The sequence below is a fragment of the Protopterus annectens genome, chromosome 1.part0 (assembly GCF_019279795.1).
Source record: "Protopterus annectens isolate FY-2018-M chromosome 1.part0, PAN1.0, whole genome shotgun sequence".
Classification (NCBI taxonomy): Eukaryota; Metazoa; Chordata; order Ceratodontiformes; family Protopteridae; genus Protopterus; species Protopterus annectens.
In genome coordinates, this window is record NC_056725.1 from 983,347,563 (window position 1) to 983,361,447 (window position 13,885).

Below are 13,885 nucleotides of genomic sequence, written 5' to 3' on the forward strand. Positions count from 1 at the left end.
ATTAAGTGCCAGAATATTGCAAGACCTGACCTTAACAAATGTTAAGCCCCACCTGTGAAACTTGTTAAGGTCAGGTCTAGCACCAGGCAATAAAATTTGTCTGTACTGACCAGCAAATGACAGAAGTAGAAATAAACGATCTGTTTCTGCCTGATGACTGTATGCTGTAAAGCTTGTCGCCAACTTCTTTAAGCTCAAGTTGTTTGAATAACAGATTGTGTTAGCATTCATTTCCTGAAGGACACAATGTCTGAAACTCAAATGTGTGTCATTATTTAGTGACTGCAAACCTCAGTGGTTTGTCCAAAAAGCATGTATTTTATGAGCAACAGACAAAAAATATGAAGCAATAATCTGGATGTTGCGCAAAAATCTAAATAGTTGAGATGCATTAAAGGTGAACGTAAACATGCCTTACTACACTGCATTACCTCTCTGACAGTGCTCACTAAGCATTTTACTGCTTTGAAAGCTGGGAAAGCGCCAATTTGTTTCTTAATATATGGAGCAGATAAAGCTCCATGCACTACAAAGAATTATGACTGGTTCACCAATCATGTGTTTCTGGACATGGGTGCCAAGAAATTCACCTCTCGATCTTTCTTGGCATCAGTGTCTCAAACACATAATAAGTAGGTTATGATCAGCGAGCCAGTCATAATCCTTTATGTTATACATCTTCATTAGCACTAATTCTACCATACAGATTAAAAAAAAGACACGGCCATTTCATATTCATTGATATCTGACTATTACCAATGTCATTGCTATACTTTTAGCTATGTATGAAGTACAAGAACATCCTAGTCAAAACATTGTTAACAATAACTTATATCAATCAAAATAAGGTGCACATGTAAAAAAAAAAAAAAAAACATCTTGAACAATTCAGTCACATTTTCTGCTACTTGGAGTCCCACACACTTGTTGTGAGTTGATAATTTGAAGAATGTGACTTGCTGTTTACCTTAGCCATGAAACTGTAGGTATCATTTTTCACTATTACTTTCATAAGGTAAGCACACTTTTTGAAGCCAGTCATTTGCCAGTTACTAGAGATTCCATATGCAGCTTTTTACGGCCTATGATTAGTGTACCATATCATATTAACTCTTCAAATATGGCTGGGATGCTGAAAGAAAATGCAAAAAGAAGGGACTACAAATAGTCAAAGTCATTATGCTTCTTTAACATGTGATCGCAGAAATAAGATGCAATTTCTGTGAGCATTTCTGTTCATTTTAACAAAGCTACTAACTCTGAAAAGAAGAATCAGACAAAGACACCTTGGACGTGATTCCTATAACTTGTGTATTAGAAACACAAGAGTTTCTAAATTAAAACTGCATGTACTTGCTGTAAATTCAGAGGTGCAATTACTTATTTATTTACTACATATGAATGTTAAATGAAACCTATTATTTATTTTCATTACTGAATGTTTCTGAAAGGCTTATATGGCTGCATACCACAGCTATCATTAAAGAAATACAAAGATAATGATAATATTCATAAGAAAAACGGTGGTGCTGTGGTAGCGTTGTCGACTCACAGCAAGACGTTGTCCGTCCGATTCTCAGCTAAAGCGTCTTCTGTGTGGAGACATGCGTGAAGGGGCGTACCTTCTTTGAAGGTTGTGCGTCAGGGCTGGTAACTCGGCACGTAAAAATATTCTACCAATCATTAGCGGACCGGAGTTCCGCTGTGGCAACCCCTAACCAGGAAAAAGCCGAAAGACACAAACAAAATTCATAAGAAAAACAATGCTTGCTGCCTACTTCCTGATATCCCTTAGCTGAGTGTTTTTATAACATAAAATGTTGCAAACTACTCTCATCCGTGTTTGAAGAAGTCTTGCCTTCATTTTTTTGTTCTGTTTCACCATAGTATCATGCCTACATATTAAACATACTGAAGTAATGATACACTAATGAATGATAGTGGTGGGTAGGTGGATACAATGATCATGAATTAATGTTACCAGGGAGTAAAAAATGCTCAAAATGTACACTCAGTTAAATGTATTAAACTGAGCAGAACACAGCTCTTCATGGACCATTCTTTGGCTTGCCTGCTGTTAGAAACCAGAACCATAGTAAAATAAAATAAGTGTGTGACAAAAACGTAACTAAGTAAGTGTATGCAAATATAACACTGGGTAACCATAAAGTGCTTTGGTCTAACCCACTACAAGAAAGAACACATATAATTCAGAAAGAATGAGTGTACAGTATTAAATACATTTATTTTATTTATTTTATCATTGTTGACCGGGCTAGTCCAACTGGATACGTGTCCATTTTCAGTAGAGGCCCGGGGAGAAAAGCTCCACATTTACAGTATTATTTACAATAAGAGAGAATTTACAATAAAAAAATGAGGTACATTACAGTTTTTTACTTTACTTTGGAATTTTACTCACAAATTTAGTACATATACGGTATAGTTAGTCATAGCAATGAAATCACAAGTAAAAATGTTTCAACTGTACAGATGCATACTCTTTTTAGGTAAAAGAAAAGTATCTAGCAGATGCAGATGAGATGAATAATATACATGCACTCCTATCCTTGAAATATTCATGCCTAGTACTAATACACAATCAATAAATAAATAAATAAAAATTCTTGTTCAATTTCCATGATAGCCAGTGCGCTGTCCTGAATGTTAACACTCACAAAATTAATATATTTTTATTTTAGGTATCTTCTGAAAAAACATCTACTTTTCTGACAGGAAAAATGCTTCTAAAATATGGGTTTTTAACATTTTTTTCTCTTCTGATCACAAGCAAGCAGAGTGCATATTTTTTTTTTAGTCTACTTTTCCACATTCATGTCTGGGAAAGTCACAATTGCAAAGATAGATTGACATTACATTTTGTATTAAAGGATGGAAATGGAGCTAATTGATATTATATGTGGTGATGTGTTTGACATCAGTAGCTCTGTTTAGCTACGATATCCAAGAAAAATCTCCAACATACACAACCACTTGCATTATGCTGCTAGAAGCCCCATTCCATGTTGCCCCATTTCCATTCCACCCCTCTTATAACTGAGATAGTCCTAGCTCAGGAGGGGGTGAGTTAATACTGGGAACATTAAAGGTTACAGGTATTAGGAGCAGAAAACAGCACAGGGCCAGCTGGAAGGTACACAGCTGGGGGAGAAAAAATGTAGGAGATGCAGATATATGACAGGTACTTGGCAACCAATTCATCCTTTGTCCTCTACAACTGCTTCCCCCTTCTCCTATTTGTATTCACTGTATCACTGAACCTATTTCCTGTCTTCATTTTAAACATTCAGTCTTCATCCTCCTGTCTCTGAAGTCTCTGATTTGCCTTTCTATGCTTGTTGTTGGCAAACGCACAGCTCCTTGTGCCAAGGTGGCAGCTTTCCCTTTTCCTCACTCTCTTTGTCTCTCTCCCTATATCAACAACACCCTTTCATGCTGCCTTGCTGAATCACTTCATGTAACTTTTAGTTTATAGAACCTATCAAACCTTGTGTCTCCCACCAACAGTTTCTCTAGAAGTCCTCACTACCTTGATTAATAATTACGTTCATTGCCTATCCCCCACCTAGCATTTTGAAATTTGCATTTGCTATCTCCATGTGCTCCCTCCCATATTAATCAGCAGGCATACAAACTATCACTAAAGACTCATTCCTCTATATCTACCTTTCCTGTGTCCTCATTAAATTCTTACTCATCTGGATCAAGTAATGATGGCTCATTTTATCGGCAATTATCTGTTGAGAATGCAAAGTCCTTAGCCTAATTTTGAGCACATTCCTCAAATTGACTTTTATTCTCCTCTTTTAAAGCCACCCAGCTCTTTATATTATATTTTTTAGTTTCTTTTCCCCAAAACTATATACATAAATAAATAAATCCAGTATACCATTAAAGTCCTTCCAATAAGTACTCTTCCTGTAACCTCACCAAGGCCTGTAAGCATTCCTTAATGCACTTGGATATTACTTGTATATTCAAGATATTGAACCCATTGATCACTCCACCTCTCCTGTACTTCATCAAGATCCATTTTCATACCCAACATTCAAAGTTGGATCATGGTTAAATGAGGCCCAAGGTGAGGAAATGGACAGCACCCTCAAGCATTATTTGGCTGTCTTACAGCCATTACCATCAAACACTGTTCAAACCTGTCAATCTACATACTATTTTCTTCTTTACTTTAATAACGATATTTTTGCAGTAAATTAAAAAAATACTGACAGCCATTTGCTTAAAAAAACAAATTTTGCATAAGTTACACTGTGTCTCTTACTTTGAGGCTAACATTTATTAAAGATACATCTTACAAGCCATTAAACTATAGGAGGTGCGCTGGAATTTAGAGTCAAACAGAAAATAGTAATTCACTAGTTAACAGCTATGCAAACCTACAGGAATTCAAAACCTAGAGTGTAATGCAGTTGCTAAGAGTCTGTGAAACTCCACTGGATGCAAGAGTCCCTTTTCAGGGGCAGTTCAGGAGCAATGTCTGTTAACAGACTTAGTCAGAATCATACAACAGACAAAAGAAGGCAGATGGACTAAAACTCTGCACTCCAAGAAGCAGTTTATTAACAAATCATAACCTTTTTCATCTGCTCTGAATGCCAGACAGATTTTTATAGTTCAACACAATGCAGTTCACACCTATATGCCTGCAAAAAGCAAGCTAAATTCCAATTATCTTCATAGTCAAAATATTAATGTTAAATTCACGGTCTTTATGCTTTCTAGTTTATTCATAGCTAGATAATAAGCACACTATCAAAAGTCAACAAATCAAGGAAACCAAGGGTTGCACCTAAAATATGGCTCATATGATATTGGTCCTGTATTCTACAGCTGATCCCTTTCTTTACACTATGGCTACTTTGGGATGCAGTAAGTAAGCATTTATACATACACATATTCCCAACCACACTCACCCACAGACACACACACACACACACACACACACACACACACACACACACGCACACACACACACACACACACACACGCACACACACACGCACACACACGCACACACACACACACACACACACACACACACACACACACACACACACACACACACACACACACAAACACAGGCATGACTATCAATTACAACCCCTTGCAGGACTGTGTATACAACAGATGTGTGTTTCTGACAAAGTAAATAAGCAACTACATAAGTAATTACCAAGACGTGCACTTCAGTTCTATGCTGTGAAAACCACATAGTGCTTTCCATTGCACCCCATGCTGTCCTAATTTCTTAGCTCAAAAAACAGCGACAAAGAACTAAGTCAGGAACAGACTTATAAACAAAGTTGGTAGTATAACATTTTTTTCGCATTTGCAAGCATTTTCTGAAGAATAAGAAGCCTAAAAGTCATATTAGTGCCAGCAGTCTAAAACCTTTTCCCATAAAACAACAAACTGAAAGAGGAGCAGACCACAAAAATCAGGAAAAAAATGAGAAAGAGTTTAGAACTATGCACTCTGCACACACACACACACACACACACACACACACACACACACACACACACACACACACACACACACACACACACACACACACACTCACATCAATTACAATCATGTCAATGATTGTATAGCTCAGATATATGTCTGATATCAAGCAAGTGAAAAAAATGCATAAATAGTGGCCAAAAATGTATCTCAGCTCACTGTTATCACACCAGACAATGCAATCCATTGCAGCCCCCTTACCACCTTCTCAACTTCTTAGCTCAAGAATCAGAGACAATGCCACAAGGTCAGGAATAGATTTTAAATATTTCTCTTATATATTTAGAAAATTGTTAGAATAACAAGCTCTGCATTAGAAAGTATTTTCTGAAGGACACATAATCCATAACTGACATGCCTGTCATTATTTTATCTCCAATATGCAATAATTTGCCAGATAGCCACAAACTGTAATAAGGAATATACCAAAATACCTCTCAATCTGTTTGCTGAAGAATTCTTGACAAAGTCAACAATTGTAGGAGGAAGAAAAGCCCACAAAAAGAAACATTTTAATAAAGCCAGACAAATGCCGTAGGGTAACATTTATGAGCATGATGTATTACTGTTGCAAAATGAATCAGAATTTAAATAATGCTTTTTTGAGACAGCGAGCAGGAATGAGACTGTCTTCAACCAGTTCAGAGATTGAAGGGTGAGGTAGTGGTGGGTTGAGGTTTTGGATTTATTGGCGAATTTAGAGATTTTATTATAGCAAGCTTCAAGTTTAGAGGTGAGGGAGGCAGACAGATTAGTTAGAAGAGGGGCACCATAGAGTAGAGAGGGAAGGAGGTAGGAGGTAGCTAAGGTTTGCCTAGAGGATTTTGAAAGAAATAAATTATTCCTGTAGAGTATACCTAACTTTTGGTGTTTATTTTTTATATTTTGTTGTATGTGGAGGTCGAATTTGAGGTGTTCGTCAATGGTTATGCCAAGGAGTTTAGCGTAGGGGACCACTTCTATAGGGGTGCTGGTTTGGCTGAGGATGTTGAAAGTGTTTTTGTCAAAGGAAGAAGCCTTGGTAGGGAGGAAAATTAGTATTTTGGATTTATTGGAGTTGAGGGCGAGATGGTTTTGTGCATCCAGTTTTCTGTAGTGAAAAAAGCTGTTTGTGTTTTAGAGAGAAGTTCAGAAAAGTTGGGGGCAGTACAGACTAAGGTAGAGTCATCAGCGTATTGGATGACTGTTGAGTCAGGGAGAGCAGTGTGAAGGTTGTTTATGAAGATGTTGAAAAGTATGAGATCGAGGATGGATCCCTGAGGAAAGCCGGTAGGAGTAGGTAAGAAGGAGGAGGTAGAGTCCTTCCATCTGACAGCCTGAGATCTGTCAGAGAGGTAACTGGAGAACCAGGAAAGAGTATTAGCGGAGAGATTAAGGTTGGAGAGGTGGAAGAGAAGGTGTGTATGGGAGATGGTGTCAAAAGCTTTAGATAGTTCTAGCAGAACAGTGGATACAAGAAGTCCAGAATCTCGGGCTTGATTAACTGTTTCTAAGAAGGAAAGTAGGGCAGTTATGGTGCTGTGGCCGGGACGGAAACTGTGTTGGGTGGGTGTAAGTAACTGATTCTGAGTTAAGTAGGGTAAAAGTTGGTAGTGGACACATTTCTCTAGAATTTTAGATATTGGAGAGAGTAGGGCTATGGGGTGGAAATTAGAAATGGAGTTGTTTTTACCTCCTTTATGAAGCGGTAGAATGTAGGCTGAACGCCAAAGTTTGGGTACGTATGACTCTTTTAAGGATCAGTTAATCAGGATGCTAATTGGAAAAGTAATTCCTTTGGCTGCGCATTTGAGGAAGGAGGTGGGAATGTTGTCGGGGGCATTGGAACATGGCTTTAGTTTGGATAAGAGCTTTTTTATAAATGTTGTGGAAACTGGTTTGAGTTGGAACATAGGGTGACAGTTATTAGAAGAGTTTAGGAAGTTGGAAGGATTGTTGTCAGGGAATGTTTTGGTTAGCTTGGCTATAGAATCTGTAGAGAAAGTGTTGAAGACAGAGCTCAGTTCCTTGTCAGTTAAACTAGGGTCAGGGCAGGGGTTATTTCTTGACCCAGGATGGAGAAGCGAGTTAACAGATTTCCAGAATTGTTTTGGGTTGTTATTATTATTGGACTGAAGTTTATTGTAGTAGGTTTTTTTTGTCCCAGATGATTAGTTTTTTTACTTGGTTGCGGAGTTGGGTATATTGGAGCAAGGCAGAAGACAGTTTACTTTTCTGATAAAGCTTCCAGGATTTGTCTCTGAGATGCATGACATGTTTAGTCTCTTTAGTCAGCCATGGAGCAGAATTGGCTTTGATTAGTTTGTTTCTTATATATACACACTTTTCTTTTTATATATACACATATATATATATATATATATATATATATATATATATATATATATATATATATATATATATATATATATATATATATATATATATATATATATATATATATATATATATATATATATATATATATATACACACACACACACACACACACACACACACGTATATATATATATATATATATATATATATATATATATATATATATCATTTCTCATGTATTCTTTATGTATTGTTTTAGTGCTGCAGTTCTTCTAAAATTTTTAAATATTATAAGGTTTTAGGTATTAGTGATGCACAAAATTGCATAAATATTTAAATATTTAACTACACAATACTTTTATTAGTTTAATTGGTTTAGAAGATTAGACTTTGCAATTTTATAATCGTGATTTTTGCATAAATGGTGGGTTCTGTTATAGTTCACATAAAGACCAAAAGCGCTTAACTCAGTTCGATAAAAGTTTAGTTCTGTGGGTGGTGCGAGTCCTGGTGTTTGTTTATGGTCACTTTAAAAAGTTAACTGAACATGGACATGAATTATTGGAATAATAATAACCATGAAATTGCAATGACTGGCATTATTGAATGACTGTAATCCTCAGGGAGTTTCAGAAAAAAAAGATCAAGTAAACAGGGGACAGGGCATTAATATGATGCAAAATCAGACATTCTCCAAAACTAGAGAGAAAGGTAGAATACATCTAATTAACATAAACATTTTAACACATCAGAAGGTATTGTCTCAACATGCATTTTCTGAACAAAAAAAATATGAATTTACCAGAAAAAAAGTTAACATTGGGCAATCACAGAATATAAATATGAGGGAAAATCAGAGGTGTTCTTCAAAACTGGAAACAGAGGCAGACTGTATCTAATTCCCTTAAAAGGTAAACAGAAAAGAAGGCTTTGTAATGGCATTTATTTCCTAACAATACAAACTATGACTGGCTTTCTTATACAGATGGAATACTCAGTGAATTACGCAAAAAAAAATGAAGTCAATGAGACAGTGTATAAATATGAGGCAAAATCAGAGATATCAACGATGGAGATAGACTGGGTCTAATTCACTTAAAAGGTAAACAGAACAGTAGGTTTTGTATGGAAATTTATTTTCTGAACAATAAGAATTATGAAACTCCAATGACTCGCATAATTCCCTGACTGTAATCCTTTCTTAATGATTTACTGGAAGATAATATAGACTTTAGTCTTCTGTGTCATCTTCCCCATATTTTCCACATATTTTAAATGTCTCACCTGTGACAAATCTTGCTAATGTGAAAAGATTCCTTTGATAATGTCTACTACATGATTGAGAAGAGAAGAAATGTGAGCTGTCATATGAGAAGTATGACAATATTTTAGCAATAACCCACGCCTGGGTGTGGGTAATGCTGGATTTACCCACGGTTAAATCCAGCATTACCCACACCCAGAAGTGGGTTATTGCTATTATTCCATGGTGTTAGTTTGTTTTGTATTATGTTTGTATTGTTGTTATTTATGTTTTTGTTTGCTTTTTTTTGTATTCTTCCACTTTTTGTGAGATAAAATAGTCCACACTTTCAGTTTGTGTTTATTGTTTATTTCTGTTTTAATTTAAATACATGTTATTTTTTAGTTTTTCAGGAAATGTTAGGAAAGGGCTAGGTGGTGCTTGGTATAATATAGTTTAAGCAGTGTAGAAGTTTATAACGTGTAGTTAAGTTTTAGTAGTTATAGGTATGTTGAAATGTGGTGTAGTTTTAATTTGTATTAATTTTTTTTAAATATGTACTTTTACTATTTGGTCACTAGATGGTGGTGTTGTATGCGCTTTTATTAGATGTATGCTGATGTGGACGTTCGGTATGGTGTGTGTTTTGACTTTGAGAGATGTGTGGTGTTTTTAGTATGTACATTTTTGGAGTTGTCTGTGTATAGGTATTGTAGGGAATATAGGTAAGTGAATGGTTTTATGAGAATGCTTGGTTTTATTGTGTTATAAGTGGTGGTTATGTAGTGTGTGTGTGATGTATTTGCGACTGCATGACTTTTTATTTTTTTAGTGTTCGAGGTGAGGGAATGAGGAGTGTAGTATAGAAATTGGTTAGTTTTTTGTGTTTTCATTAAATTGTTGTGTGTTTTGGGTATTAGATTTACTTTACTTTACTGTTTATTTGCTGTCGCCGCATTATATTTAGCTACCAGACTTTTTGCGTTGTTTCTTGTAGGATTTACTATGTGCACGCTGGTTGGATTAGCCAATCAGCATGCACGTTTGTCGGGTTTGTGATGTTCGCATGGTATAATAACATTGTTAATGTACACTGTAGCTTTTTGCACATAGAATGTATTAGATAACTATACAGTGTTACAGAATACAGGAAAAAAACAGCAAAGAAAGAAAAAAAAGAAAAAAAACTCACACAAAAAAACTTCTGTATACAACTATTTATAAATAATGCTACAATATAATCTCACTCTGCTGTCCATCTATGTCACTCTTCATATTGAGAAAACAAACTTTAAAGATACTTGTCTATTACTAGAATGAACAGTCGCTTCATCTGTCTTTGTAAATGGTTTACTTTCAATGTATTATCATCTGTTACTGTGTATTGTATTTTAGAATTTGCTTAATGTAACAACAAAAAATAAAAACAAAGTTTCGAAAAAAAAAAGAAATTTGAGCTGTCACAAGTCAAAATGGAGTAGATGAGCTGGCTGAGCAGAACCAGATAAATGGGCTGATAGATCTGGGTGGGAAAAAAATTACATTTCTGCGGTCCACCATCTAACAACAGGTTCTAGCTTTGTGCATGATCCAGTGCTGCCATCATGTCCTGATACCCTATTTTGGCACACACAGTCACCCAAACAATCTTATACAAAGTACGCCTAGTTTCTATATGTCTCGTGTTTATTTTGGTTAATTGAAACTTTCTGAATTCCAGTCACCTTTTTTCAACCTGCACTATCCCATAACCAGTTAATTTGTTTCTCTTCCAGGATACCATTTTGTATCACTATCCTTACACCTCTTGTTTTGATTCCTACCTCTGCCTTACCCATACTCACTCGTACTTCTCAAACTTTTAATGCAAGATATCTGGACAAGGCCAAAACTAATGGGAGAACAAATGACCAAAAATACTGCCAGATTTTAAATATACTGCTAATATAAACTTAGAAAGTTGGTAGAATAACTGATTTTAAACTAATATTCGTTTTTCTGAAGAATTGAAGGATATGAAGTCTGAAACTCAAATGTCCATCATAATGTAATAACTTCAGTTCTTATTAATTTGTCATAAAACCACAAGTTTTATGAGAAACAGACCAGAAATGTGAGGCAAAAATCTGGGCATTCTGTAAAAATCTGGACAGTTGAGAGGTAAGACCCATCCCACCCCATTTCTGAACCAGTCTATCATTCTCATTCTTTCCTGTAGTTAGGTCATAGACCTTTAAGTGAATGCTATCCCAGTGTTACTCCCAACACTTCTGACTGCAGACTGCATGACATCAGCTCCCACAATGTACTCTCAACCCCTAAGGGTTTTCATCTAATAGACTGCACTGTCTATGTCTCCTACCCTCCATGCCTACCAATAACATCTCCTCTTAGATACCTTCTTCTGCTTGTTTCATCCTTCTGCCTTCTCTTCATCATTCATCAAGCTCTTACCCGCACTTATCCTGAATACCATTTCATTTGATTAAGCTTCATCCCTTCTTCCATCCCCTCAGCTAACTGTTTCATTCTTTCCTGGTTATCTCTCCTATGCTCCTTGCCCTTTTTCTGTCAATTATTTAGACATTCTGAACCCTAACCATGTTCATCTATCCCCATATCATATCATATCATATCATATCATATCATATCATATCATATATCATATATCATATCATATCATATCATATCATATCATATATCATATCATATATCATATCATATATCATATCAATCTCTTACATACCCTTCTTTTCAAACTACTGGACTGCATCCTTCATTGTTTACCCCAAAACTCTCTTACTTTGCACAACCTTGCAGCCTGTACGTTTCAATCACCCCTTCCTATTCCTGGCTGTACTCACCATTCTTCATTTTAACTAAATTACACTGTTGCATGGCTTAAACTTTTAACCTTATACCTACTGGATCACGCCATCTTCATATTTTGCCCCTTCTAGTCTCACATTTTCAGTACCACCTATAAATATGTATGATGAAGCAACCAGAGTAGTTGTGAAAGTGCTCACATTTGTTTTGTTTTGTTTATTTTTATCAATAAATACTTGGTGTGTAAGTCTTGGTGCAGTTGTTTTACAATTTATTTTCACTGATTTCTGCATCTACCTGTACCCTTGAGCCACTCTTTTATTTTCATCCATCTATAAATATACTAGTTGATATTACCAGCTGAGGAGAAATCAAAGTATCCTTACACGTTTCACTCAAGCATAATACAACTTATGCACATGGCAGCCACTCTCTATGCTTCCACATGGTGTATTAACCTACTATCCCTTTTTGACATTTAGTCCCATCCCATCCCATCCCATCCCATTCCATGTGACTGCAGGTGACCTCAGCATAAACTATTTGCTCGTTAACTCCATCTCCTACCTGACTAGGCACCCAGGGTGCCTTCTGATCACCCTGCCTAATCATTGTCTTGCCACACATTTGATATGGAGTTCTGGTGTGACACAATTTGTTGGAAACTGCAGCAGCTCTATGTGAGCCTGAATATGCACACATATCCTGCTCGTATGGTCTGGATAACTTTATGCAATACTACTGCATACTAAAACATTTACCCTCATATAGTGTACCCTCCACTGGATGACATTATACAACACTGTTGCACACTGTAATAGATTCCCCATCATAAAGTGTACTCTCCACCATACATGCATAAAACATATTTTATTAGTACTACATTAACTTTGTATCCACCTCTGAATTTTAGCTTAATTATCCATAAACAAATCTTACTTCTACAGGTGTGATATTAAATATTCCTTTGAGGAAATATCAAAATAGCGAGTACATGATAACCATTGTATTTTTAAGAGATCAAAAGCCCATACATTAAATTACATTCTCCTATTTTAAGAAATATTTTTATTAAAGTAATCTAGAGAATGATATCCCCATCACGAATTCTCTTCTTTGGAATTAGATGTGTAACAAAACATTTATACATTTGCACAAAGCCTACATTGAGAATAGTACCACTTTGTTAATGCAGAAAAGTGATAAGAAATTGCACACCCCAAACACACCAACTCATTTCATACAAATAATCGTAAAACAATGCTACCGACTAATAAAATTCAGTGGTACAAACATGGGTACAGAAAATTTCACTCCCCATGATGCATATTGCAAGCCTACTGACTGCTATACTGAACTGTTACAAACTTTACTTAAATTCATGCATACTGCTTCATTTGACCATTGGGTGCTATTCTCAATTTCTAAATAATTACATCACAGGAAACATTGGTAAGCCCTGTATTATACCCCAGCTGTGTACAACATAACATTTAAAACAGCAAAAGGAAACCGAAGAAACATGCTGCCATTTTGATTCCCAGATATATATGTTCCATCAGCTGTTAAAAAAATGAATTGGATTTGTGGCACATAAGAATAGAGCCCTTGTTGCAATCCAAATGGCCACACTTTGATTAGTAGCCCAAGCAATTAAGGCATCTAAAAAGGAGGGGGGAGGAGAGAAGAGGCATGACTTGCTCCCATCTACTGGAGGTGGGCTTGAGGAGCATGACTCATACTCTGGGGCACAGGGTATACATTCAATGTCTCTGGTGGAGATAGGAAAAAATACCACCAATGCTTTGCAATGGATTTTGCTGCTTGCAGGGTATACCCTTTGTTGAAGTGAGGGGAAAGACTCATCTTTCAGCTCATTCCATGACTTCCCTCAAAGAATAGTTGAGTATATGTCAAGAATTAGAGCTAAGAAGAAAAAAGACAAAC